Here is a 27,561-nt window from a genome sequence, read left to right on the forward strand (position 1 = left end):
CCGCTTGATTTCCCAGATGGCCAAGGCTGGCAGGACCCACTGGAAGCAGCTGCTGCAACTGGGACTCGAGGCTGGAGACTCATTTCCCCTCAGCAGGAGCAAGTGGAGGCCACGCAGCTGGCACGAGATTAATTAATTAATCAACCAATATTCCACAGAGGGGCGATGGGGGCGATGGAGCGCCGAAGAAGATTTCTGCATCAGGTTGTCTAGTACCAAAGGAGGTGGGGGCCTGAGAATGGTGTGCAGTCTTCCCCCCCCCCATTTTTTTTTATTCATTTTATAACACAAATAAAAAACATAAACAGAAAAGACAAACAATACAAACAAATTCTTGTCATATCCTTATTTTTTCTAAACATTGTTAAGTGGGCTTCCCCAAGTCCCACCTATCTGATTTTCATTTTACTTCATCTTTAGCAGTTTACATATATCATAATTTCTAACCATCTTCTTTTTAAAATCATACTTAAAATAACTTCACATTTTATCACTTACAAGTAATACTATTTTAAAATACCCTATCTTCTACTTCTAACCCTACAGCCTATATCCACTTCCAAAGCTATTCTAAGATTTAAATATTAACATATTTTTTCAAATATTCCTTAAACTTCTTCCAGTCTTGTTCCACCGTCTCTTCTCTCTGGTCTCGGAGTCTCCCGGTCAGTTCGTCAAGTTCCATATAGTCCATCATCTTCATCTGCCATTCTTCGATAGTTGGTAAATCCTGTTTCTTCCAATTCTTCGCTAACAATATTCTCACAGCTGTTGTGGCATACAGAAAAAAAGTAACATTCTGTTTGGGGGGATTTCACCCCCCACTATACCAAGTAAAAAGGCTTCTGGTTTTTTAATAAATGTGTTTTTCCACACTTTTGTCAATTCATTATAAATCCTTTCCCAGAAGTCTTTTACCTTGGGGCACGTTCACCACATGTGGTAAAAGGTTCCTTCTTTTTCTCTACAATTCCAGCATTTATTATCACAAGTATGATACATTTTTGCTAACTTCACTGGTGTTAAATATCATCTGTACATCATTTTCATCAATTTTTCTCTTAATAATAATAATAATTTCCCCTGCCACTCTGGGCAGCTTCCACAAAGACCAAAAATACACTAAAATGTCACACATTAAAAACTTCCCTGAACAGGGCTGCCTTCAGATGTCTTCTGAATGTCAGGTAGTTGTTTATCTCTTTGACATCCGATGGGAGGGCGTTCCACAGGGCGGGCACCACTACTGAGAAAGCCCTCTGCCTGGTTCCCTGTAGCTTTGCTTCTCGCAATGAGGGAACCCCCAGAAGGCCCTCGGCGCTGGACCTCAGTGTCCGGGCAGAAGGACAGGGGTGGAGACGCTCCTTCAGGTATACTGGGCCGAGGCCGTTTAGGGCTTTAAAGGTCAACACCAACACTTTGAATTGTGCTTGGAAACGTACTGGGAGCCAATGTAGGTCTTTCAAGACCGGTGTTATGTGGTCTCGGCATCCACTCCCAGTCACCAGTCTAGCTGCCGCTTTCTGGATTAGTTGTAGTTTCCGGGTCATCTTCAAAGGTAGCCCCATGTAGAGCGCATTGCAGTAGTCCAAGCGGGAGATAACTAGAGCATGCACCACTCTGGCGAGACAGTCCGCAGGCAGGTAGGGTCTCAGCCTGCATACCAGGTGGAGCTGGTAGACAGCTGCCCTGGACATGGATTTGACCTGTGCCTCCATGTACAGCTGTGAGTCCAAAATGACTCCCAGGCTGTGCACCTGGTCCTTCAGGGGCACAGTTACCCCATTCAGGACCAGGGAGTCCTCCACATCAGCCCGTCCCCTGTCTCCCAAAAACAATACTTCTGTCTTGTCAGGATTCAGCCTCAATCCATTAGCCACCATCCATCCTCCAACCGCCTCTTAATACATTACACGCTGTATATTTGATTCCCTTTTTCCACAATTTCTCCCAATCCACCATCATGATATTGAGAATGGTGTGGGGTTTTGGGTGCAAATGGAAGAGACCTGGAAGCAGGTCTTGCATTTGCAACATGGGGAGAAAGATTCGTTCCCATCCCACGTGACTCCTCCCAGCGTGGCCTCCTAGACCCTTAACAGCTGTGTTCCTGGGGAAGGGCCGTAGGACAGTGGAGGAGGGACACATGCTAGGCACCCAGAAAGTCCCTGGTTCAAGCCTTGGCCTCTCCAGCTAAAGGGTTGAGGAGCAGATTATGGGGAAAGATCTTCCTCTGTCTCAGATCCCAGGAAGTGACTAACAATCCCAAATTGAAAAAAATGGGGAAGATGGATAAGTTCATGGCCTGCCCAAAGGCATCCTCCTGGACCCCAATATTTTATATTTCTGGCTTATTTTGTGCAATGTTTGATTGTGCTGTGCCCAGGGACATAGCATGGGTTGCCGGTGCCCGGTGGACTGGGCAGCGATCAGTCCCTTCGGCAGCCAGCATCTAATCAGGGAAGTCTCTCCTTTGTTATAAGAATTTTAAGGTCTCAAATATAGGATAAATATTCATAAATGCACACATGTCTAAATATATGAACCATGTGTCTGAAATAGTATGGGAGAGCAACCAAGAAGCCATTTTGACTCTCCTAAAGATCAGGCTTACTAAAGATCAGGCTTACTAGCCGCTTTGCTTCTCAATACCGTGGTACCTCGGGTTACATATGCTTCAGGTGACAGACTTTGCTAACCCAGAAATAGTACCTTGGGTTAAGAACTTTGCTTCAGGATGAGAACAGAAATCGGGCTCCGGTGACACGGCAGCAGTGGGAGGCCCCATTAGCTAAAGTGGTGCTTCAGGTTAAGAACAGTTTCAGGTTAAGAACGGACCTCCGGAACGAGTTAAGTACTTAACCCAAGGTACCAGTGAGAGCCAATGTGGTGTAGTGGTTAAGAGCGGTAGACTCGTAATCTGGGGAACCGGGTTCGCGTCTCCGCTCCTCCACATGCAGCTGCTGGGTGACCTTGGGCCAGTCACACTTCTCTGAAGTCTCTCAGCCCCACTCACCTCACAGAGTGTTTGTTGTGGGGGAGGAAGGGAAAGGAGAATGTTAGCCGCTTTGAGACGCCTTAGGGTTGTGATAAAGCAGGATATCAAATCCAAACTCTTCTACCACTGTATACTCTGGTTGGCCTGTTACTTTCTCCTACTGGTAAGGACTCTATATGGGCTCTGGAATACCCCATAAGGGAAAGGGAGCAGTTTTTCTTATAGCACTTTGCAAGCTGGCCCCAACCTATTTCCCCCCCTTTTTAAAAAATAATATTTTTATTAATTTTCATCAAGAAAAATACATATCGCACCACATTACAACTTTAACAAATTTTCTCGTTTTTGGACTTCCTTCAGCCTCTCTGACAATCATCCAAATTAAACTTTTTCATTACACATTTCCTAAAATTGCTATTGCCTTTTAACATACCCTTCCACACCTGTTTTTCTTTCTTACAATATTTCTTAAGTTTTTACAGGGCTTCTTTAAATGCCACTAACATTATTTCATTATCACTTATACATTCCCAATATTCCACTAGCTTTCCCCAGTCCTCGATAAACTTTTGATCTCGTAGATATCTGATCTTCCCTGTCAATTTATCAAGTTCTGCATAGTCCATCAGCTTCATTCTCCACTCCTCCAATGTTGGTACTTGTTTCTGTTTCCATTTCTGGGCCAGTAATATTCTTGCCGCTGTTACTGCATATTGGAAAAGTTTACAATCCTTTTTATTTATTTCATTTCCTATCATTCCTAAAAGAAAGGCCTCTGGCTTCTTAACAAATGTATATTTCAACATTTTCTTCAATTCATTGTATATCAATTCCCAGAAGCTCTTCACTTTCTTACATTCCCACCACATATGGTAAAAGGTGACATCCTTTTCTTTACATTTCCAACATTTCTTACATGTTTTATACATTTTTTGCAAGTTTTACCGGTGTAATATACCATCTATACATCATTTTCATAACATTTTCCTTTAACGCAGTACATGCGGTAAATTTGATATTCTCATTCCATAATTTAATGCAACCTGGCCCCAACCTAGGAGCAGAGATAAGGCAGAGAAACACAAAGCTGTGTCGCCTCTCCCTCCTGTCCTTGCAGCAAATTGCTCTGGGCGACACACATGCCTCTGGCAGTACTTTCCCGCCTTCCTCTCCTTCCCTCTCTCCTTAATGGGCAACAGATGGCCCAGGTGTCCCTTTATTGGCCACAAGGAGAAAGAGGTGCTGCCACAACCGCTGGTTCAAAGACCTGGCCCTGGCATGGCTTGCCTCCCTGTGACTCTGGCCTCAATGAGGGATCCTGCCAGGGGGATACCTGGTTGCACCTCCTGAGAAATTTGCACCCGGGGTCATGGCCCCCCCCAGGCCCCCTACACTACGGCACTGGGTGTGCCCCTGTTGAAGACTGCTGTGCACCTATTGAAAAGCACAGATTCCCATGGTCCAACCTAGGTCTCGTTCGAAGCAATGGTTCACTTGGGTAGACAGTGGCCTTCGGTGCAGAGGTACAGTTCCATTTGCATCAAGAGACAGAGCTAGTTCAGCAGATGGGAGACGTGCTTTGGAAGGAAACACACATTTGTATGTTCTCCGGAATCTGTTTACCTTAAGGTAGCAGGTCCAGGATAACTGCATCCAGATTTTGCATGGACGGGCACCTATTTGTGATTCTCTCGTACCCAAACACACAGAGCTCCCTTTTGCATTTTGCAAAAGCTGTTGATTTAACAACGGCTGGGTTGTTTGGCTGCAGCGCTTCCTGCCTGCTCCCCCCATTTCTCTTCCTATTGGAGTTAATGATTGTTACCTGGCCAATGTTAAATTGGTTTGACCTTTCTTTTGATGCGTGGCCAGCATAGCGCTGCTTTCGCTTGCTGGTTTGCCTGTCTCGTTGTTAGGAGAAGGTGAGCGGTTTAAAAAAACACAGAAAAATTTGCATACGTTTCAGTGAATTTGCCATGCGGCAAATTAGCAAGAGTCGCTAACTCGAACTGCTAGGGCCTGAGCTTCCGTCCTCTTGCTGAAATAACGTTGCCAACTGACCACGAAGCAGAAAAGCACGCTGCCCGCTCTTGTGCCTTTTGACGGCAGCTTGGTCTGCGGGAATCAGCAGGCAAAGCTCATTGCGGCAGGGTCTATGCCGTAGCCGTTATTGCCAGCTAAGATCTGTTACATCAAGCTGGTACTCAAGGCACAGCTGCAGAGGCTAGTTGAATAGTTGGCAACTCGAAGCAGGCATTTAGGACGGGGCTCGCTTTCCTGCTCTCTTCTTTTGTTCTCTTCTATTTCTGTGCGTGTGATCGACAGAACAGCCGCGTGGCGTGCTTCTGATTAAGGAAGGAAAGAGATGAAAGGCTCCGCTAAGCACCCAAACCCCCAAATTGGGGTAGTTGCAGCAGAGAGATGTGAGGGGTTGCCAGGCAGGCTGATCAAGGCCCATCAAAGTGCAAAAGGCAGAGCAGGTGATCAAAGCAGGGGAATTGGATTTCTTGTGTAGAGAGTCTAGGGGTGTCACCTGTTCCATATGGAGAAGAAGAGACTTGCGGTTTCAATATATATATAGGTCGCCCTCAGACCTTCAGTATTTCATGGGAGGGATTCAGACGCACACCCGGAAATATAGGTGTGTTTTTCGGTGTTTTTTGTTCTTATTTTTTTATTTATACTTCTCAGGTTTATCCATTTCATTGATTTTACGGTCATTTTAACATTTTGAAGCTTGACTTCCTTCCACCTCTTTCTGCGGTTCCTGAAATTTACTTTTGAATATCTTCTGCATATCCAAATTCATTTCATTTGCTCATTTAATTATCTGCTTTAAATATAAACTCTTATGAAACTGCAGGTTGTTTTGGCCAATTGCCAATGTTTGCAATTTATCTGTAAATATTCAATAAACCATGTCCATTATTTTATAAAAAGTTTGCTACTTGATTTCTTCTTCTTTGGGTAATGTCAGGGGACTGCCATCGGAGCCAGAGGCGGAGGCAAGGCTCCAGAGCGATGCTGGAGAGGGGCCCAGGAGGGAGAGAGGCGGCCCATCTGCTGGGGAAGGAAATCAGCGTAACACCAGGGGTGAAGGGGGGCAGGTGGGGGAATTGGCAAGGGGGCTCCAGGACTCCTTGCCAGAGACCAGCGGGGAGAGTAGGGGTCCTCCGCTGCCCACACCCTCCCTGCCTAGAAGAATTCCGCGCAGGGAGAGTAGGCGGAGACTTGGTGTCAAAGAACCTATTTGCTGGAAGAAGTTCAAGAAGTGCCCACTGACGGATTCTGCCAGCGACTGAAACAGCCACGAAGTGAAGGGCTGTCCAGACAGAAAGGGTTTAACCAGGTAACCTAGCCAGGAGTGGCGGCAACTTACGCACGAGCAACCCCTATAACTATTACAGGTAAGTTTCATCATTTCTGCATATGCCATAAATTTTTGTATCCATTCTTCCTTTGCCTTCTGCTTCTTCCCATTTTGGGGCAAGTGGCATTCTTGCTGCTGTAGTAAAGGTAAAGGGACCCCTGGCCATTAGGTCCAGTCGTGGCCGACTCTGGGGTTGCGGCGCTCATCTCGCTTTATTGGCTGAGGGAGCCGGTGTACAGCTTCCGGGTCAAGTGGCCAGCATGACTAAGCTGCTTCTGGCGAACCAGAGCAGAGCACGGAAATGCTGTTTACCTTCCCGCCGGAGCGGTACCTATTTATCTACTTGCGCTTTGACGTGCTTTTGAACTGCTAGGTTGGCAGGAGCAGGGACCGAGCAACAGGAACTCACCCCATCGCAGGGATTTGAACCACCGACCTTCCGATCGGCAAGTCCTAGGCTCTGTGGTTTAACCCACAGCGCCACCCGCATCCCCTGGGGATGAGGGTAGAGGGGGCCTATGTGAGATAGAGCTGTGCACTTCTCTCTCTCCCTCTGTGTGTGTGTGTGTGTGTGTGTGAAAGAGAGAGAGAGAGAGAGAGAGAGAGAGAGAGAGAGAGAGAGAGAGAACCTGCTGTTAGTATTTCATGCCTTCGATGCTGCAGATGAGATTGTTATAAATCACATGCCTGTCTGGGACGAGTCTCAGAAAGGAAGACAGTCTTATTTCTTCTGCTGTAACATACTTTTGCTTTTATTTCTTGCTTTTTCGTTCTCTTGGAGCTGGAGAGAACAGACACCATTATGTCTTTGTCTGTACATAGTGTGTAAATAAATACAGTGGTACCTCGGGTTACAGACACTTCAGGTTACAGACACTTCAGGTTACAGACTCCGCTATCCCAGAAATAGTACCTCGGGTTAAGAACTTTGCTTCAGGATGAGAACAAAAATCGTGCGGTGGCGGCACGGCAGCAGCGGGAGGCCCCATTAGCTAAAGTGATACCTCAGGTTAGGAACAGTTTCAGGTTAAGAACAGACTTCCAGAACGAATTAAGTTCTTAACCTGAGGTACCACTGTAGTAGATTAGCTCTTTGATGTCTCACTCTTCATGGTGTGTTTTTCCAGAAGATTAGTGTGCATATGCCAGCTAGTATATGTCGCTGAGCACATTGGAGAAGAGGGGAAATGCCTTTTCTAGGGCTGCGCATACTGGAGGATGCTCGGAGATTCGGGGGCTTGCAGGCACCCCCAGGGCATTTTCCCAACACCTGCATGTGTATGTATGTGAACTGTTATGCACGGTGAGCTCAGTGTGTACGTGTGAGAGCGAGTGCTTATTCAGAGGCAACTCTGGCCACAATCACTGTTGATGTTACAAAAATCAGATTTTTTTAAAAAAATATTTTTTATTGAATGATTTTATGTTACATAAAACAATACAACCATACTACCACTAAATATAATTAAGAAATAAAAATTACATACATCAATATTCAGTTTGTTATTTGATATTTACCTTCTTATTTCCTCCCAAACATTCCATACAAAAACACACATATGTGCAGACACCCGCACACCCGCACACAAAATGATAATAATGAAAGTAAATATTTCCCCCCTTTTATCTTCCAAAATCTTTTCTTCAACTTTGACTTCCTGTCAAGTCCCTTTGCATATATTTTATCTTACAATCAAATGTACACAAAACAATAAACCTTTCTATATAAATTTTCCAATACATTCTGAAAACATAATAAATCCTTAATTGTCCACCTCCTTTTAGTTCCTTTATCACTCGAATGCTAGCACGGAGTCAAAACTATTATTGTATTTTTGAACATATCTTCTATAACCATCCAATTTTTCCACAAATTTTTGCTTTGAGTTTCCTCTGAGTTTACTAGTCAATTGAGCCGTCTCCCTCAATTCCTGTAATTTGATTTGCCAATCTGTTATTTTTGGAGCCTCGTGATCTTTCCAGAATTATTAATCGTTTATGCTTATTGGAATGAATTAATCATGCTTAATTTGCTTTTGTATTAATTGCTTTTTGCTGCATATATTCTAAGTATATTTTTTCTTCTTCTAAGCCACAGGACAGTCAGAGAGGGAATGGAATGCAAGGCTCAGTGTAAGCAGATAACATCAAGGATGGAGCTAGCAAGACCGCCTAGCAAAACAAGGGTTTGCAACAAATTTGGCAGGCAGAGATGAGCTGGCAGAACAGTGCAGGACAGATAATGTGGGAAATGCTCCTTTGTTCAGCACTGTGTCTCTGGACTGTATTTTGAAAGTATAAAATACTGCTGTTTCTTTCTGTACCAAACAGACCCTTTTCCTGCCCAGAGAAGTCAGGAGTCTGTCCCTTTTTATTCAGCTGAATAAACCTGAGTTCTGCCTCTGACTCCCTTTCCGGTGTGGGTGTGGGTGTGTGGGTGTGTGTGCAGATATCTGGAACACCTATCCAAGGGAAGAACAGCATAGATTTATGCAACAACATGCAGCCCTTGGAGTTACCCAACTTTGACTGTGGTTCTTGAGCCGAGAAATGTTGTGTTCCCCCCACCTCCACCCCGAATATTATTGGCACAAAAATGGAAGCAAGAAGAATTACCGTCGAAAGAAGAATGGCAAATGAAGTTAATGGACTATGCAGAATTAGATAAATTAACAGGAAGGATTCGAAACCTGCGGGCTCAGAGATTCTTAGAGGACTGGAATAAATATTTGAATTATATAACATTTTATACTTCCGTCAACACCTCTGATGATTTTCCGTTCTTTATCACTTCTTCTGCATTTCTCAATTTCCTATTACACTTAATTGTCATTAACTAATAATTCTCTTCATAGGCTTTCTTGCAATATTTCAAATAATCCACTTTACAAAACTTCCTGCAGTCCTAGTAGCGTAATCTGTTCATCACAATTACTTTTCAAATCATTCATATATTTACTCCAGTCTTCTAAGAATCTCTGATCCCACTGGTTTCGAATCCTTCCTGTTAATTTATCTACCTCTGCATAGTCCATCAATTTCATCCTCCATTCTTCTTTCGTCGGTAATTCTTCTTGCTCCTCACACACTTTCTTTGTCACCACCTCCCTCCCTCCCTCCTTCATTCCTCCCATGGTGTTCAGGTAGGTTGTTGTGACGGCCGTGGCGGTCGCTTGTGGGTTGGCAGACGGCTCTGCCTTCTTCTCTGGAGTGCCTCTCAGGAAGCAGCAGCAGCAGCAGGTGGTGGTAAAAGCTCCAGCGATGCTCCGGTTCCCCTACATCTGTTCGTGGCTCCTCTGCCAGGGCTGCTGCTTCTGTCTTTGCCAGCCAACGCAGCCTCCTGCCCCGTCACGGCGCCTGGCTGCCCAACTGCGGCTATTGGGAAGACAACTGGGACAGGTAAAGCGAAGCATCTTCAGGCCTCTTTGTGGGAGGGCGAAAATCATTCATCCCCTCCCAAAAAATATATTCTGACCCCCACAACGTCTGAGGGACAGTGGACCAGCCCCCTGCTGAAAAGGTTTGCTGACTCCTGATCCATAGCTGTCAACTTTCAGATTTGAAAATAAGGGATCAGCAGCCTCACCTGTCTACGGGATATCTAACAATCTGGGATAGCAGTGGGAAGCAGCGGGAAACGGCGCTGGAATAAGGTAATTTCCCGCAAAAAAGGGGAAGGTTGACAGCTATGCCCTGATCTAATTCAACCTCTGCAATGCAGGAGTAGGCATCTGTTCCACAAAGGATTGAACCTGCAACCTTGGCGTTGTCAGCACCACACTCTAACCAATTGAGCTATCCATGTTATGTACTGAAGTTCTCACCCTGGGCCAGCAGGGGAATACTGTAGGTAGTTATGCAAATGAAGGATCGAAAGTGACGTTCAGTGATTGGATAGTTTTAGAAAGTTGCTACAGTAACGTTGTACTGGAGCTCTATATAAGCAGGCTGACTGAGCCCTTCAGTTCAGTTCTGTTCTGGCCTCTGAATAAACAAGAGCTGTTTGAAGAATCGCTGTGTCCTCTGATATGTTCACCCACAACTTAACGATCCAGCTACCCGCAGAATAAGAAGCTGCAACTTCAGAATCGCACACACCAAAATCAAAACAAGCCTGCCTTTAGGGAGTCATGCATATGGTACAAATAGGGGTCTCAATTTGCTGTGGCCCCTAGGTCTGTATCAGGAATGGGGAACCCAATCCCACCATGTATTGTTTTTGGACTGCAACTCCCATCATGTTCTATATTGATCTTGGCTTTGTGTAATCACCGCCTCCCAGAACACCAGATGTACCTTTTGTCCAGGTTTTCTGCAGCGAGAGTATTTTGTTTGAAAAGAACAGCGTGAGCGGCCTTTCAACCCGAGGACAGAAGCCCAGGTCCTCTGTCCCTGTTGCTCCCTAACAAAAAAGATGCTCGTTCCCGCTGGCCGACATTAAATAGATGCAGAGACTAAATTAAGGAAGCAAGAGTTCTTGCTAGGGGGAACTGTGAGCTTCAGGAATTTTGACCTAACATCTCCCAGTCGGTACAAAGTGATTGGCTATGTCCTGTGCTGAGTTATTGTGTAATGGCCAATGCTCTTTAGCATCGCTAAGCTGGGTACCTCTCTATCCTGCCTTCTGCATGCTCCTTCTGTACCGTATGGATCTGTGTGAGCCTTCTATTGGCTCTCCTCCTCTGATCAAGAATGTGAGCTATGGTCCATGCCTTATGGGGAAAAGTCATTTCTCTGACGTCCAAAATCCTTAAACAATCTCTCTCTCCTAATTCGGCGCTTGCCTTGCTATCACTAGATTTGATTCCAAATTCTGCTCTTTAAAGAACGAATTTCCTCCCTGTTCACAACAGCTAGATTAGTTATTAAGGTAAAAAGGTAAATGACCCCTGCCATATGGTTGCGTGCTCATCTCGCTTTCAGGCTGAGGGAGCCGGCGTTTGTCCACAGACAGCTTTCCTGGTCATGTGGCCAGCATGACTAAACCACTTCTGGTGCAATGGAAACCAGAGCGCACGGAAATGCCGTTTTCCTTCCTGCCGCAGCGGTATCTATTTATCTACTTGCACTGGTATGCTTTCGAACTGCTAGGTTGGCAGGAGCTGGGACCGAGCAACAGGAGATTCAAACCGCCGACCGTCCGATCGGCAAGCACAAGAGGCTCAGTGGTTTAGACCACAGCGCCAACCGCGTTATTACCCAACAATGGAAGGAAACTTCTAATATACCAATAAAGGCTTGGGATAAGAACACCTGGAGTATGACTTTATTAGAACGCCTCACTTACCATCGGCAACTAATCAAAGGTATCTCCATAAAAGATACCTTTGACACGATTTGGTCTCCTTTCCCCCCTCTTTTATTGAAGAAGTACAGGGTCTTTTAATGCCGCCATCATCACAGAAGTGTCTGTGGAGGGGATATTTTGACTGAAAATGTCTAGAAAATCAGATCAGTAGTTGGGTTCCTACTGAGGGTATTTGGTGAGCCAAGGTGGCACTGATGAGGGATTGAAGATTGGAGCAATCATGCTGTGATATTATGGCAGTGGATGAAACTATATTGTAACATTTTATTAATGGGTTTTAATAACAAACAAACAACAATAACAATAACAGAAAAGAGCCACTAGTTGATCCAGCTGAATTTGTTTGATTTGGTTACTTATTGGTAAGGATGTGTGTTTCTTCTGAACATGCAGAAATTGACATGGACAGACCTCGAAAGTCTGATACAATGAAAGATATTGTCAGGGGACTGTCATCGGAGCTAGAGGCAGAGGCAAGGCTCCAGAGCGATGCTGGAGAGGGGCTCAGCAGGGAGAGAGGCAGCCCATCTGCTGGGGAAGGAAATCAGCATAACACCAGGGGTGAAGGGGTGCAGATGGGGGAATCGGCGAGGGGGCTCCAGGACTCCTTGCCGGGGACCAGTGGGGAGAGTAGGGGTCCTCCGCTGCCCACACCCTCCCTGCGCAGAAGACTTCCGCGCAGGGAGAGTAGGTGGAGACTTGGCGTCAAAGAACTTATTTGCTGGAAGAAGTTCAAGAAGCGCCCACTGACGGATTCTGCCAGCGACTGAAACAGCCACGAAGTGAAGGGCTGTCCAGACAGAAAAGGTTTAACCAGGTAACCTAGCCAGGAGTGGCGGCAACTTACGCACGAGCAACCCCTATAACCATTACAGATATGAAATGAGGATGGGAGCACAATAAATCAGCAATCAAGGCTCTTATCCAAATCTCACCCCCACCAGCTGAGATTTGGCATAGAGAAGGGACTTTTCATTGGTGGTGCCCCCTCTAAGGAAATATCTCCGAGGCTCAGTTGGTGAAGATCTTTTTATTCTCCCAGACCTTTGAAGCCCTCAACTTTTCTTGTTTTAATCAACTGCGTTTAATTGCTTTCATTTATCGCCCAGTTTTATTCTGATTTTTAATTGCTGTTATTCTTGTTCTTGATTGCCCAGAGAACCAATTGGCCAGGTCATTTTGCATAGACCAGCCCAGGAATTCCTCTACCGCTTGTATTTTCCCTTCCTATCCCAAATAATCAAAATTTGACCATTTATTGATTTCTAGGGTGGGGTGGGGGGCTTCCCTCCTCCAAAACTTATAAGAATAGACATGAGTGTGAGTCTGCTCAGGCATCGCATACATAATCCTGCTTCTATGTGTGAATCTCTTTTGCAGGATTGTGGGTTATAGACAGCAAGCAAGCAAGCACATAATTAAGAAACCAAGTGCAATTAAGCATCACTGGAAGTGATTGAGTAATTAAAATGAGTAATTAATTAAGTAATGTATGGACTTTGGAATTGGTTGACTGCATCATGTGTGCAAATGCATTTTGTTATGAAAGAGGGTGATGCAAAACGGCTCCTGGAAAATTGCCTCAAACCTCCCCCCCCCCCACCCTCAGTGGTTTTCCTTCCTGCCATTAGAGATTCAGTCATTTATAGCATCTCTCTGCTGGTAACTCCAGCCTTTCTTCAAACCTCAAAATCTGGTCTACCTGGTTTTCTGCTTGCCAGAAAAGCAAAGAAACTGGAAATTAGTTTGGTCAACAACATCTCTACATTTATTCTCCACCCTTCCATAGGATGTCCATGGTGGCAAAGAATAACAGACATAGATTGATTTTGGACCCTGTTATCTGCAAATGTGAGTGTGGTTTACTAAATATGCGTTTGAAAACTGGCCCCCGGATTATGCGATTCATGTTTTCCTCCCTGCCCATGCCCCAGGTGAATGAAGAAGAAAGTCGTTATTGCAAACTTGGTACAACGTCCTTGGTTGACTATGGCTATACCCCACATTCCCGGATTCACCTACATGTGTTTTCAAACACTGCACACTAACGCAGAATGAACCTGCAACAAGCTTTTAGTTTCAGAATGAAACCAGTTTCCCAAGAAGCGTTTTTCAGGGACCAAAAATATGCAGCAGATCTGGAGTACCCCACACATCTGACTGGGTTGCCTCAGAAGTTCTGAGCAGCTTCCAACAAATATAAAAGCATAATAAAACATCAAACATTACAAACTTCCCTATGCAGGGCCACCTTCAGATGTCTTCCAAAAGTTATTTAGTTACTTACCTCCTTGACATCTGATGAGAGGGTATTCCACACACTGACGGAAGAAGGTGGGGGTGGGGGGCGGTTTGCCCCAGGTGCCATCCTGGGGGGGGGTGACATTGCTGCTGCCCCCACCCCCTGGGACATGTGCCGCTTACCGCGCACCCCATCGATGTGTGCCACTCCCCCTGGGATGCACGCCAACCATGCCTGCAGATGTATGCCGCTCCCGGTGCTGGAGCAGGTAGCTCCGCCACTGATTCCACAGGTTGGGTGCCACTACCGAGAAGGCCCTGTGCCTGGTTCCCTGTACCCTCACTTCTTGCAGTGAGGGAACTGACAGAAGGGCCTTGGAGCTGGATCTCAGTGTTGGGGCTGGACAAGGAGGGAGTGGGGAGACGCCCCTTCAGGTATACAGAGCCGAGGCTCTTTGGTACAGTGGTACCTCGGGTTACATACGCTTCAGGTTACAGACTCCGCTAACCCAGAAATAGTACCTCGGGTTAAGAACTTTGCTTCAGGATGAGAACAGAAATTGTGCGGCAGCAGCAGGAGGCCCCATTAGCTAAAGTGGTGCTTCAGGTTAAGAACAGTTTCAGATTAAGAACGGACCTCCGGGATGAATTAAGTACGTAACCAGAGGTACCACTGTACTCAAATCTCCATTGATTCTAGAATAAAATGTCATGCGAATGAGCCTAAGGCAGCTTCCTATGATCCTGTGACACAAGCCCGGATAGCTCAGTTGGTTAGACCATGGTGCTGATAACACCAAGGTTGCAGGTTCGATCCCTGTATGGACCAGCTGCGTATTCCTGCATTGCAGGCGGTTGGACTAGATGATCCTCAGGGTCCCTTCCAACTCTACAGTTCTATGATTCTATAATTCTAAGCCCTCCTCATGTGCATGGACTTTGACTCCCAGGGTCCTCTAGGGACAGACCTACCACCCAGACACTTCCTCTTGTTGAAGGAACCAGCTGTTCAAGGAGCAGGTAATCGAGTCTGGAAAGCTTTTTATCTGCTGGAGTTCAAGGCACTAGTATCTCTGCTCTGCGTGGGTTGCAAAATTAGACAAGAGTTCCTTTGCACTGACAGCTCCTTCCCCCTTCCCCCTTCCCCCTTCCCTCACCTTCATTTTCCACGACAATTATCTTTTATTTTGATATCTTTCTATTTAAATCTGCAGAGTGCCTTGCTTGGGATAACAGTGAGCTGGATCACTGAATAAGGAGGCATTTAGCAGTGTGCGGTGCAGGTTGGGAGGGGACAGGGAGCAGAGAGAGGAGGGAAAGAGAAGCTCTTGCTGTTAAGGGGGAGGTGAGCCCTTGGGAGGTGTCTGCATCCCAAGCCAGAGCCTTCTCCTCCTCCAAGGTGTTATGTACTGAAGTTCTCACCCTGGGACAGCAGGGGGATACTGTAGATAGTTTTCACTCAGGTCCACATATGCAAATAAGGGATTGAAAGTGATGTTCAGTGATTGGATAGTTACAGAAAATGGTTACTGTTGCGCTGTACTGGAGCTCTATATAAGCAGGCTGGCTGAACCCTTCAGTTCAGTTCTGTTCTGGCCTCTGAATAAACAAGAGCTGTTTGAAGAATCGCTGTGTCGTCTGATATGTTCACCCACAACTTAACACTAGCAACGAAGGTGGGACCAGGAAGTGAAATATGGCACCCTCTGCAGCTCGGCAAGGGAAGCCATGGATTTAAGGACAGAGGCAGGGTGTGCCAGGAGGAGAGGGGGCAGTGTTAGAATTCCTGCTCCATGGTTGCAGTCATGGGATTTTTGTCTATCACATGACGGTGTATGCTTTGACCTCACAGTGTCGAAAGTGATGGAGACAGGATGTTTGTGTTACTGTGTTCTGTGAAGTGGGACTATTGTCCTTTGTTCTTTTTCTCTTTACTGTCTGATGCTAGAGAGAGAGGGAGCCATGTTGCAGTGCTCCGTGTGTGCTTAAGGTAAAGGTAAAGGGACCCCTGACCATTAGGTCCAGTTGTGACCAACTCTGGGGTTGCGGCGCTCATCTCGCTTTATTGGCTGAGGGAGTCGGCGTACAGTTTCCAGGTCATGTGGCCAGCATGACTAAGCCGCTTCTGGCGAACCAGAGCAGTGCACAGAAACGCCATTTACCTATTTATCTACTTGCACTTTGGCGTGCTTTTGAACTGATAGGTTGGCAGGCGCAGGGACTGAGCAACGGGAGCTTACCCCGTTGTGGGGATTTGAACCGCCGACCTTCTGATCGGCAAGTCCTAGGCTCTGTGGTTTAACCCACAGCGCCACCCGTGCCCCATGTGTGTGCTTATATGTAAATAAAGTAGATTAGCCAAAATGCTGAGTTCTGTCACGCGAACTGCACAGACTCTGCGGATCCCTAAGTGTGCCGGTGTCTGTTGGCATCGGTCGCTGTGATGTTCGGGCTGAAGAAAGCTTTTGAAGCTCCCAAATAAACGACCAGGAGGGAGAGAACATGCCAGTTGGGCATGTGTCTCTATCAGGGTCCTACTCGAGTGTAGAACGAACTCCTGGCAGCACGCTCAGCAGAACTCAGAGAGCAGGAGTAGCTCTAAAGGTCACTAGGTTAGGGTGAGCAGACGTCCCCGTTTCCCAGGGACAGTCCCTGGATTTGCAAATAAGTTCCCAGACAAATTCCATCCCCGGAATGTCCCCGGATTTCATCTAATATCCCTGGGAAATGCAGCAGCGGCAGTCTCAGCAGCCCGGAGCAGTTGGCTCTGGCTGGCTTCAGGAGCTGCTCGGAAGTCCCCATATGATGGTGGTGCAGGGGCTCTAAGATGCAGCTTCCGGGCTGCCTCCACCTTCCCTGACCCCAGCAAGTAAGCTGTGAAGGGAGGCTTCATGCTGCCTATCGGAGCAGCCTCCCAACTCCTACTTGCGTGCAAGCAGGAGCGGGACAGGGATCTCTCAGGCTTCACACTGCCTATCAGAGCTTGCATGCGAGCAGGAGGGGGCAGGGATCTCTCAGTTAGGCAATGGGGAAGCCTCCCTTCCCAGCTGAGGGATCCCTGCCCCCTCCTGCTTGCATGCAAGTAGGAATGAGATTGGGGCTGCTCCAATGGGAAGGGAGGCATCGCGCTGCCCGAGCCTCACCGCCACCGCTCTCAGCCCTCCTTCTCCGCCTTCCATGCCTGACCCACCACACACCGCTTCCCCACCACCACCACCAAAGAACCAACAACTCAGGGACTGCCCAGGCTCATGGAGAAAGGAGATAGAAGCCTCGTAGGAAGGGGGAACATGGCAGTCTTCCACCGCCATCGCTGCAGCATCAATGTCCTGAACGTGTATGTCAGAGTTGCCTCCAGGTCCCAGCTCACAGAGGACCAACGCTAGTCAGTAATAACGTATAAAAGTCTTTATTGAAGATTAGTTTCCATTTCCAAACCGCAGCGTGCAACTCTACGTCTTAGAGCTTAGATCGGCGAAGCTCCATCTGAGTCTCCGCCTCTTAGACACCAGTTTAAGACTCTAGCCTTACTCCACCTCTTCCGTTGTTCTTTCCTCCTCTGGGTCCTTCTGCCCCCTGGGGTTTCCTCCTTTCTGGACTCTTCTGACACTGACCCCCCTGAGTCTTGCCCCTCCTTCCGGCAGGCTTTAGGACCTGGCTCCCTATCCGGGCTACCTGCTGTGCCGCTCGCCTGTACATTTGAACTTGGCGCGCGCGCCCAGCCGGTAACTTTCCTCTTGACCGTTTCCCCGCTCTCCGATGGAGGCGTGGCCAATCCTGACTCATCTCCTCTCGCTGGTGGTGAAAACACTGGTCCCGATGCCTGGGACTCCTCCCCCCCACTGCGCTCTGGTGGGGAAGCTGGTCCTGATTTCCAACTGCTGCTCTGGGAGTCCCCGCTGGCCCCTTCCTTCTGGGGTTTCCCCCTTGGCACCCCCCTTCCCCTGGCCATCGGCGCTCCCTTCTGTGAATCTTCCGATTCGCTGGAGAGGCTCGTGGAATCCCTCTGATCACTGTCACCGCCTACACTCCCTTCGGATTCCTCCCCCTCACTCTCCATTTCCTCCCTCTCCTGTGCCTCTGCTCCTGAGCCCCCGACAGTGTAGTATTTATTTATTTATTTATTTATTTATTTAAAGTGTCCCTGGATTCATTGGGGGGGAAAATCTGGTAACCCTACACTAGGTGCCAAGGAGGAAGATGCTACTCCTGTAAGATGCTGTGCCCAAGGCATCAAAAGTTTCGTAGACGAGCAAATATTGGCCGGTGCCTTTTGTTGTGTGTGGGTGAGAAAAGCGAGACCTGCTGAAATGGGCTCATATTACAGTGGTACCTCGGGTTACATACGCTTCAGGTTACATGCACTTCAGGTTACAAACTCCGCTAACCCAGAAATAGTACCTCGGGTTAAGAACATGGCTTCAGGAGGAGAACAGAAATCGTGCTCTGGCGGCGCGGTGGCAGCAGGAGGCCCCATTAGCTAAAGTGGTGCTTCAGGTTAAGAACAGTTTCAGGTTAAGAATGGACCTCCAGAACGAATTAAGTACTTAACCCGAGGTACCACTGTATTAAGAAATGCAGAAACCCTATCTTCCTTCGCCTCCGTACTGATGGGCCCAAAGCATCCAGATTTTGTCTTCTCTGAGGCTAAATCAAGTTAAATGTCCATGTCATTTAAATTCCACTCAGTATTGATCCAGAATAGATTCCAACGTATAGTTAGCAGAGTAACAACTTAAACACATTGCAGGATTCCCAGAAAATATACCAGAGGCAATTGTATTTCATTCAGCAGAACTGCTGCTGAAGGCAAATGAGCATAATGGTCACAAATCTAATACATTCAGGATTGGCAATGTGCATAAGAAATCCAGTTGCAGCAGACTTAACTTAAACTTACAATAACTTGTAACAAGACTAAAACTTAACACCCTGTGCAGAACACCACACCAGAAGGAAGAGAGATAGAAAGTTTTAAACTCAGGCTTCTTCTGGTCCATTATTATTATAGTCAGCATTACCATGACAGAAAGAGATAAGAGAACCAGTTTAAACCAGCTGTATTCAGCTTCTCTGAAGGAATAACCCAAACATCAGGAATCCTTTTTCACACAGAGAAGCTTCCAGAAGCCTCTTGAATTAAGTAGAATAGGAAAGGTCTCTAAACATCAGATCAATACTTTCTGCACTAAGTAATGAAGACTGACAGTCCAGATAACATTCTTAATATAGCAGAGTGAATTGAAGAAACTGAACTCAGGGGCTGTGTACAAATCACATCTTTAGAGCACATTCAAAGCACATTATTTCTTTCTAGGAATTTCGGGGCACTATCGTTTACCCAGTGCTCTTTTTTTAATAAGGAAAAATAAAGTGTCAGTACTTGCCATGAAGTTGTTACAGTAGGTGCCACACTTTTTTTGGGGGGGGGGGTGTTATTGAGGTTTTCACAATATAATTAAAAGAACAAACTGATCTACGAGAAACAAATATTTCAGACAGCCGCAGCTTCCCCCAAAGAATTCTGGGAGCTGTTAAGGGCACCAAGAGTTGTCAGGAGACAACTTTACGGAGCTGCAATTCCCAGAGTTCTCTGTGTTGTTAAACCATTCTGAGAATTCAGAAGAGAATACCTGTTAGGTATTCTAGGAAAGGACATTAGAAGAAAGGACTTCAAGCTTTTCCAATATGCTGTAACGGCAGCCAGAATCCTGTTGGCCCAGAAGTGGAAACAAGAGGAGATACCGACGATAGAAGAATGGAGGTCAAAATTGATAGACTATGTGGAATTGGGAAAATTAACTGGGAAAATTAGATACACTAAAGACCAAAAGTTCATCGAGGACTGGGGGAAAATGGTGGATTATCTGAAAAACATGTGTGGTGTAAATATAACGCTAGTGGGATTTCAAGAGGCACTGTAAAAAACAAATAAGTATTGTTTATTAAAAATAAAGGAGCAAGGGGGAACAATGGCAATGCGAAAGAAGGAATGTGTATTAAAGGATGATTGTCAGAGACGCTGAAGGAAGTCAAAAAACAGTTATGATTTGTTGTATTTGAGATGAAATGTATAATTGAATGGAAACCAGTAAAATTTATTTTTTTTAAAAAAAAGAAAATTCAGAAGAGAGTGATCAGAAATTGTTCCTATATGCAACAACAGCGGCGAGGCTATTGTTAGCACAGGTCTGGAAACAACAGCAATTGCCAACAGTGGAAGATTGGCTCCAGAAGGTAATGGAGTACGCGGAAATCGCCAAATTAACGGGGGAAATTTGACAACAGGGCGATGAAACCTGTCAAAAAGAATGGAAGAAATTCATGTTGTACATAGGAAAGATTTGTGTGAAATAGAGAAATCAGTAGAATCGAAATAAACCTCATAATGAGTAATATAAATACTTTTATTGGAATAATAATAATAATAACAATAAGAAATACAATGTAATCAAAGTAACCAATGGTGGTTGCAAATTATATATAGATAGACAACAAGAATTGTGTATATAGAAGGGCTTATTTATTTACAGACAATCTATGGACAAATGGGTAAGCAGAACAACAATATATAGAATGGATAAAGACACTGCGGAAAAATTAGAAGCGACATAAAGAAGTCAGAAGAAGGAAGGAGGGAATTCAGCTCCTAGGAGCAAACTATAAATGTATAATGTAATATAATATGTATTTGAAGTATGAAGTCTGGAAAACTAATAAAGATTATATTTTTAAAAAAGAGAGAGAGAATTCGGAAGAGAGGCGGCTAATAGTTCTCAACACCTTTAACAAACAACAGCCCCCAGCATTCTTTGAGGGAAGCCATGACAGTATTTTGTGAATGTGGCCTATGCATAGCTGTCAACCGCCCCTTATTTGGCGGGAAAGTCCCTTATCCCAGTGCCGTGTCCTGCTGCTGTCCCTTATTGATGATGTCCCTTAAATTTCCCGGGTTTCAAAGGAAGCAGCTCCTCTTCCTCCCTCCCTGCCGGCCAGGGAGGAGGAAGGCCCCAACTGTGTTGCTTGGCTGCGTTGCTCACCCAATAAGGAGTCGAAGAACGACTAGGGGGTGGAGCTTGCATGCCTTGTGCCGATCAAAGCGGCTGCGTTGCCTGGGGACTCGCCTTTGCTCAGCGCTTCCCAGCGGAGAGGTGATGGTGGGTTTCCTTACTGCATCTCCTTTGCCGGTTGCTGCGCTGTGGGAACCACCGCTTGAGGCTTCGTTTGGCTGCTGGCTGGGCTTTCTGCCTTTGGCTCAGAGGGGCTCAGACGTCGAACATAACTGTGCTCTGAAAACCCCTTATTTTGGCTGCTGATCCCTTATTTTCGAGGCTGCTGGTCCCTTTTTTTCAAATCTGTAAGTTGACAGCTATGGGCCTATGTCTCTCTTTCTTTTATGTTTTCAATAGCAAAGCACCCTTTCATTGCTTTATTCAACTCCTTATTACCGTATGGGCCTTGTGCCTTTAAACTATGGCCGATCCTAAAGTTCCCCAGAAAATAAATCCTTCACATTTGGCCCCTGCTCTTCCCGTCTTTTCTTAGCCTATTGCTTCCTTCATCAATCAACGTGAACAGGAGAGTTGCGTTCAACATCTAGAGAGCTGAATTCATCCATCATCATGAACAATAACCCTTCAGTCAACGTTAAGTGAGCTGAAATGTTCCAGGAAAGAATTTTCTGGCACTTTTTTTTTTTGGAGGGAAAATGTACACGTTCAAACTCCTCCTGAACGGTTGGAGAATTTCAGTCCTCCCCTGGCAAATGTTTGGAGGGAGTCCGCAGATGCACAAACCCCAAATTGACTGTCCGCAAATAGTGTAGAGAATTTGAGAATTCAGTTCAGCTCTGACCAGTCTTGAGTCTCAAAAAATATTTGTTTCTTTTCCCAGTTCTTTCTCTTCATCCTTTTATTCTCTTCCCTGTCTTTTCTGTCTTATTTCCATCATGGAGGGGGGTGACAAATTAACAAGGAACAATTACTGCCCTACTAGGGCGGTTCATAAAAAAACTTTTTTAAAAAATGCCTGCTCCAAAGGTCTTATCTTACTACACTAGGGATTATATAGTTATATATGAAATTTCATGGATATCAGTTAATATCTTGACTCTCCTCCACGAAAATAGCTTTTTACTTGGCCATTTTCCTATGTTGTGAAATTTCAATTCAGTGGAGCACTTACTGTTCCCAGCCTTAACCCTGCGGAAAGCCATCTAATTAGACTTTAATTTGATTTTGACATGTTTTTAGGAGGTAATATAATTATTGTTTGATTTTATACCAATGTTATGTATGATGTTAGCCGCCCTGAGCCCGACTTTGACCAGGGAGGGCAGGATATAGATAAAAGTTGTTTTTTTAATTTTTTATTATTATTATTAATTATAATTTTGTTTTTTAAAAACCATATTTTGCATGGAATTCAATGTGCTCTCCCAATTGTTCCATACATGCAAGCACTTCAAGCTTGTCTGATGGAATGACACCCCCTAACCCATGTGCTGTTCTGGGGGGGGGGTTCTCCTGAACCCCCACAGGCAATTTGGGGGAGTTTAGAAGGGGAGGGGTGGAGGAAACTGTGCTTGGGGTGGGGAAAACCCCACTGACCAAAGAAGTCCTTGTGCTATGCTTCTGCTGACTGGGCTAGTTAGCTGAAAGCAGCCTTTTATGTTTAATTTTAAAAAATATATTTACAATAAATGCAGTAGCACAGGAGATACACAAGAACAGAGTGAAAAGATAGACAAAGCTATTCTATTTTGACAGTATTGCAAAGTCTCGTTGAATGGTTTCTGTTAAGTTGTGGGTGAACATATCAGACGACACAGCGATTCTTAAAACAGCTCTTGTTTATTCACAGGCCAGAACAGAACTGAACTGAAGGGTTCAGCCAGCCTGCTTATATAGAGCTCCAGTACAATGTAACTGTAACAATTTTCTAAAAGTATCCAATCACTGAATGTCACTTTTGATCCCTTATTTGCATAACTATCTACAGTATCCCCCTGCTGGCCCAGGGTGAGAACTTCAGTACATAACAGTTTCCATTTCAGTATGCTGGTAGTCTTATTATGCCCCACTGTAAACCATGAACAATTCCACGTTGTATAGTTACTTAAGATTCTTTACAGTACATAATGGCGATGTGATTGTAGTTTAGTGGTAAATGACCTACTTTGCATACAGAAGATCCCAGGTTCAATTCCTGACATCTACAGGGATAGTGGGAAAAGACTTCCTGCCTGGAAACCTCAAGAGCCATTGCCAATCAGTGTAGACAATTACTGGACTAGGGATGCGGGTGGTGCCATGGTCTAAACCACTGAGCCCCTTGGGCTTGCTGATCAGAAGGTTGGCGGTTCGAATCCACAGTATGGGGTGAGCTCCCATTGCTCTGTCCCAGATCCTGCCAACCTAGCAGTTCGAAAGCACACCAGTGCTAGCAGATAATTAGGTACCACTGCAACAGGAAGGTAAATGGCGTTTCCTTGCGCTCTGGCTTCTGTCACAATCTTCCGTCGTGCCAGAAGTGGTTTAGTCATACTGGTCACATGACCTGGAAAGCTGTCTGTGGACAAACGCCAGCTTCCTTCGGCCTGAAATCAAGATGAGCGCCGCAACCCCATAGTCGCCTTTGACTGGACCTAACCGGCCAGGGGTCCTTTACCTTTACCTTTTTTTACTTGGCTAAATGGGCCAAATGGTTTGACAGCTCCCTTTGCTCCTATAATCCTGGGTTTCCCTCTGTATATTGTTCCTCTCATACGACATATTTTGCTAGTCATTGTCCTGACAGACTCGCTGTGGTATCACACGCTGTCTTTTGGCTGTCTCACCCTGAACATTTTGTCAGGCTTCCCCTTGATAAACCAAAACTGTATTTCATCCTTGGCGTTTAATGCTGTAATTGCTGGGAAGGAAAATTTCCGAGGTCATCACCGAAATTAGTTCATCAAACATCTAATCTGTTGAACTGCCATGCTCCTGGGGTGATGTGAGTGCTAATTTGGATATTCATATACATTACCCCTGATTCACAGTGTAAAATATCCTAGTAAGCCTAGACTGCTACCACCTGTCTGAGGCCAACTGGAGAGCAATGGTTTGATGTCCAAGAGGACAACAGAAGTTTATGGGTGTTTACAAATGGAGTCAACCCAAGATTTGAAGGAAAGGTGGAAAGTTGCAGATTAAGAGGTGATAAGATAGCCGTCTTCAAACATATGAAGGGCTGTGTCACAAGGATGATGGAGCAAATTTGTTCTCTGTGCTTTGAATCCACCAAAGGCCCTACACAAAGAGAACATCTTCCATGTGCGCTGTGGAAATTTCCCCCCTCCCTCCCTGTGCTCCCCGCCCGCCCCAAGGAGTGCACTGAGAAGATAGGGGTGGGAACTTCCACTCTGCAAGGGAACGTCATTCCGCTCCTGCAATGACTTTGTGCAATGCTACCCTGTTCCTCCAGACCGTAGGACCCGAATCAGTGGGTTCAAATGGAAATAAAACAATTTAGACTAATCAGTTAGGATGGACTGATATTATTTAACTGCTGCATTTACATCCTACCTTTTCATCCAAGGAGCTCAAGGTGGTGAACAGGAGCCGTAATAATAATAATAATAATAATAATAATAATAATAATAATAATATATTTATACCACACCCTTCTGGCTGGGTTTCCCCAGCCACTCTGGGCAGCTCCCAACAGAACACTTAAACAGAATAAAATTTCAAACACTCAAAACTTCCTTAAACAGGGCTGCCTTCAGATGTCTTCTAAAAATCAGATAGTTGCTTATTTCCTTGACATCTGAAGGGAGGGAGTTCCACAGGCAGGGTGCCACTACCGAGAAAGCCCTCTGCCTGGTTCCCTGAAACCTCACTTCCCTCAGTGAGGGAACTGCCAGAAGGCCCTCGGTGCTGGACCTCAGGGCACATTTATTCATTCTATAGGAAATAAAGGAGCTACGTACATGCCAAACTCTTGCAAACAGGAGAGACCCTCTATCCTCAGGCATGATAAATATTTCTCAGCCTGAATCCCCACAAGAACCCTGTGAAGTAGATTAGGCTGAAAGGCACTGACTGACCTTTTCCTCCTACAACATGCCCCAGGTGAATGAAGAAGGACGTGGTGATTTATATCTTAGTATACCACAACCCCATGGGGCAGGTGTGAAAACCCCTTCTGTTGATAGGACCACCTACATCTGGTTTTCAAATGGACTCACTGCAGGGTGATGCGGACTCAATCTGCAATGAGCTTTTATTTTCAGAACGAAGCCAGCTTCCCAAGATGCACTTTTCAGGGGCAAAAACATGCACAGTAAATCTAGACTGTGCGTGGGAAAGTACCAAGTCTTCATCAAGTGTAGAATGAAATGGCAAGGATATGCAACCACTTTATTCTTTGTGCATCGAAATGGCATTTGATATACTTCTTCGGAGCTCAGCTCTGCATTTCAACTTGGCATACCCAAGTTGACAGCCATTTCAAAGGGGAGTGAAAAGATGGGAAATGCCGTGTGATCCAATATATGAAAAACCGGAATGATAGGCGGCATGTGTTCTTAGGATGTACGTTAAGCCTGCACTCTATATTCAAACACCAGTTCCACTTCCGTGCTTAATCTCAAGAAGGATCAGGAAAGATGTAAATCACAGTGTCATACAATATCTAGTGCTGTGGTGTTGCATTGTCACCTGGTATGTACATTTATGACATCGTTCTTCGTGAATACCAGTTCAACGCCCCTCCCAGCACCTGTTCCGAAGGGGATCAGGGAGAGGCAAATTATATTCTAATTGGATACCTGAACCAGGTATCAACCAGCTCTTAACCACTGCCATTGACTAGTCTATCTCTGTGATGTGCCCAGTGTTCCTGAACTAGGCCCAACTCCAACCTTTCAGGGCTGTAGGACAATTAGGCCTGGAAGGACCAAGGGGTGGATGAAAAATGTTTCCTGGGGGTGAATGGGTGGAGTTAAGTGGTACATGAAAACAGGAATCCCCTAGGAATGCTGAGGGATGCCCTTGTTTGACACGACACTTGACTTCATCCGAAGCAGCTCCAATCTGTTTAGACCACACAGCCAGTGAGAGCCAATGATGCTGTGCGTGAGCATATACCTAGGGTTGCCATATGTCTGGACATAGTCGTAATACTGGAATACTGCAGTCGTAAGCAGTGTCCGGGCAGAAATCACAAAAATGTCCAGACGTACGACAACCCATGTCGGCAGTGTCATTTTTGGCGATTTCCCTTTAAAATAGATCCAAAAACGTCATTTTCGCCAAAAAAAAGCTCAACAACCTTTGTGTTTGAAATATGGCAACCCTGCATATACCAAGAATGTAATTGTCACTTCCATCTTCATTTGCCTGGAACTCATGCAGGGAGGGAAAAGTATGATAACATAATCAAGGGGAGGTTTTTCAAATGCAAATCAAGTAACCGTACCCACCCTTGTGGGTAGCTGGTCCTAGAATCAATCTAGACCAGGCATAGGCAAACTTGGCCCTCCAGATGTTTTGGGACTACAACTCCCATCATCCCTAGTTAACAAGACCAGTGGTCAGGGATGATGGGGATTGTAGTCTCAAAACATCTGGAGGGCCGAGTTTGCCTATGCCTGGTCTAGATTGATTCTAGGACCAGCATTTTGAGGATGAGAATGAACGTTTCCAGACTGAGGAACCTACATTTTTGTGTTACGAACGGGATCGTGTGTATGCCGCCTGACAAATGGAGCAAACAAGGAATGCCAAGCCATTGGCTTAAGCCAAAGACCACTTGGCCAAAAGGCTTTCAAAGGAAAGCAGACCAAAGCTGCAGAAAGCGGACGTGAAATACCGTATTTTTCGCTCTATAGGACGCACTTTTTCGCCTCCAAAAATGAAGGGGAAATGTGTGTGTGTCCTATGGAGTGAATGCAGGCTTTCGCTGAAGCCTGGAGAGCGAGAGGGGTCGGCGCGCAACAACCCCTCTCACTCTCCAGGTTTCAGGAAGCTATCTCCAAGCCTTTGGAGCGTGGCGGGAGTTCCCGTCGGGCTCCGAAGGCTTGCGGATAGCTGCCTGCAGCCTGAAGCCCGGGGAGCGCAGCACCAATTCCCACTGCGCTCCCCGGGCTTCAGGCAGCTATCCGCAAGCCTTCGGGCTCTGAAGGCTTGTGGATAGCAGCCTGTTCTGGGGGCTGGGGTCGGGGGAAGCTCGGGTCCCCAGCCCCACAAGCTCTGGGAGCGGCGGGGAGGTTGCACACAATCTTGCCGCCGCTCCTGGACATGTTCTGGGGGGCTGGGGTTGGGGGAAGCTGGGGCTTCCCCTGCCCCAGCCCCATCACTGGGAGGGTATATTTTTTATCCCCCCCAAAAAAAGCTAGGTGCGCCCTATGGTCCAGTGCGCCCTATGGAGCGAAAAATATGGTAGCTGCACAATGCGTACATACTCTGAAAGCCAGTCCCAAGTGGGGAATGCTGCAAGCCTGCCGAGACCAACAACAGCCTAACCAGCTCCGTAGGCAACATGCTACTGTCTTCTGTAGCAACCAATTCCCACTTTGGCACTAAGGTGCTGAGTCATAATCCCATCCCCAAGCCCCCGTGGTGCAGCAAGGAGACAGGATGGGTAAATCTGACCCAT

General features: G+C 46.0%; 1 long non-coding RNA gene across 1 annotated transcript in view; it reads right to left on the reverse strand.

Moving 5' to 3' along the window:
• Nucleotides 1-260: 260 nt before the first annotated feature.
• The window catches only part of LOC310840026, a 97,399-nt gene continuing 70,098 nt past the window's right edge, over nucleotides 261-27,561 (reverse strand). Inside the window, exon 2 of the long non-coding RNA XR_014561771.1 lies at nucleotides 261-768. This is a non-coding gene — a long non-coding RNA (uncharacterized lncRNA). The remainder of the gene's footprint in view (nucleotides 769-27,561) is intronic.

Source organism: Podarcis gaigeae (assembly GCF_964106915.1).
Source record: "Podarcis gaigeae genome assembly, chromosome: 2".
Classification (NCBI taxonomy): domain Eukaryota; kingdom Metazoa; phylum Chordata; class Lepidosauria; order Squamata; family Lacertidae; genus Podarcis; species Podarcis gaigeae.